This window comes from Opisthocomus hoazin, chromosome 4 (genome assembly GCF_030867145.1).
Source record: "Opisthocomus hoazin isolate bOpiHoa1 chromosome 4, bOpiHoa1.hap1, whole genome shotgun sequence".
Taxonomy (NCBI): domain Eukaryota; kingdom Metazoa; phylum Chordata; class Aves; order Opisthocomiformes; family Opisthocomidae; genus Opisthocomus; species Opisthocomus hoazin.
In genome coordinates this window covers 14,246,221-14,247,985 of record NC_134417.1, presented here as the reverse complement: position 1 = coordinate 14,247,985, position 1,765 = coordinate 14,246,221, and positions in this window count along the sequence as shown.

Sequence of the window (1,765 nt, the reverse complement as noted above, 5' to 3'; positions counted from 1 at the left end):
TTTGTGTCTCAAAACCAGGTTTGCTCCTTGCCTTCTCAGGCATGACACTGTGGGATCCTGCTCACAAACCTACCAAGTGCCACGTTAGGTCTGCTCAGCCTGTTGCTCCCACTACTGCTGTTGGAAAGCTGTTTCTGATATCACTCTTCCGATGGTTGGAAACTGCCTTTTAATTATTACCTTAATTTGTTCATGATAAGCTGATACTCAATTATTCATGTACCAGCATTATCCCTTAGCTTTAGAAGCACTTCATTTTCCTCTCTGTGATGTATTTATGAGGAATAATCCTATCTCATCTTAGATTTTATTTTGCTAGACTAAACAAACCTTTTATTTTATTTTTTTTTAATTGTAAGGCAGGCATACGCTCCATTCCTCAGTCTTGCTCTGTGCTGTTTCAGTCTTAACTTTTGCTTCTAATGGTGTCTAACCAAAGTAACATTTCAGAGGAGGAACCACTAGAAACTTTATTTAACAGCATCAGAGCTGTCCTAGCTCCTGACACCACTGCATGTCACACATGGTAGCATTGCAGTGGCTTTCCCATGGTGGCATTGCATCAGAAGCTTGTGATCAGCTTGATTTTTGAGCACAACTGAAACAAGTATGTTTCTGCAGAGCAACAGCATCTTGATCAGCGGACAGAGAACACGCAGGGCTGAGTGTTTTAGACAATCTTGTATTTTAATCTTTTCTCTCTTTGACTGACACTTTGCATAGCTCATTACTTCAGAGTGCCACTGATCACTTTATAACTTGCATTTTAAAATCATATGGACACACAAAGGCAATCTCCAGTAAATGATGGGTTTAGGCTTGAGAATTTAAATGCAAAAACGCCAAAACATTCTGAATTATTGGTACCAAATGAGAGCAATGGGCTTGCAGTACTGTCTTTATCAAATACCTGTTTAAAGACATGTATATATTTCTTTATGAAATGTGAAAAAATATAGTACTTGTAGGAAAAATGTTTATTTGTGGGTTTGGGTTTTGTTTTTTTTCCAGATTTACATTCTCAGCCTCAAACTTCATGAAACAAAAGCGACTCGTTTGGCTTACTGGAAATAATTCCTTATCAAGTTAAGAATCTTTTTGCAGAACAAAAGATGAGAGAATGATCTTTTCCTCAACTTTCTCCTTCACTGCATTTTAAGATGTGACTCTGTCACCCAAAACGGATAAAACTGTGATCTTTCTAACCATCGTATTTCACTAAATTCTGATGGCTTGACTGGTGGGTGGGTGGGAGGTGGATCATTTTGTTACAGGGAAGACTCATCACATTTTACAGGGAAGTTGCTTGGAAGAAAAAACATTTCTTTTGAACCATATTGTAGCAGTTATTCTTTGAAGCTCATTCTTGTCTTTTCATAGCCGCAAAAGAAAGGAAATACCTGCTTGCTCACTCTTCTCACATGCCTACAAGGTCAGCAAATCCTGGCTTAGTCATTGCACTCCGCTGCAGAGGCACAGGAATGCGTGGTGGAACTGCTTGCTTTAACGGCTGTTTTACTGCTGCTGCTTCTCTGGGACCAAAGAACCACAGAAAGTACTGGGAAGACAGATTGGAAGTCAGAGGCATCCCAGAGCTGCTAACAGCTGCACAATGAAAACTGGAGACCTTGAATGATAGGAAAATGACTGAGTTGGTAAAAACTCAACTGATGGAGCTCTCATGTGGAACATATTGTGTCTACAGTGTTACAGGTCATTTCCTTTGCCTTTCTCTATAAACATATTTTTCAAATTGGTTTCAAGT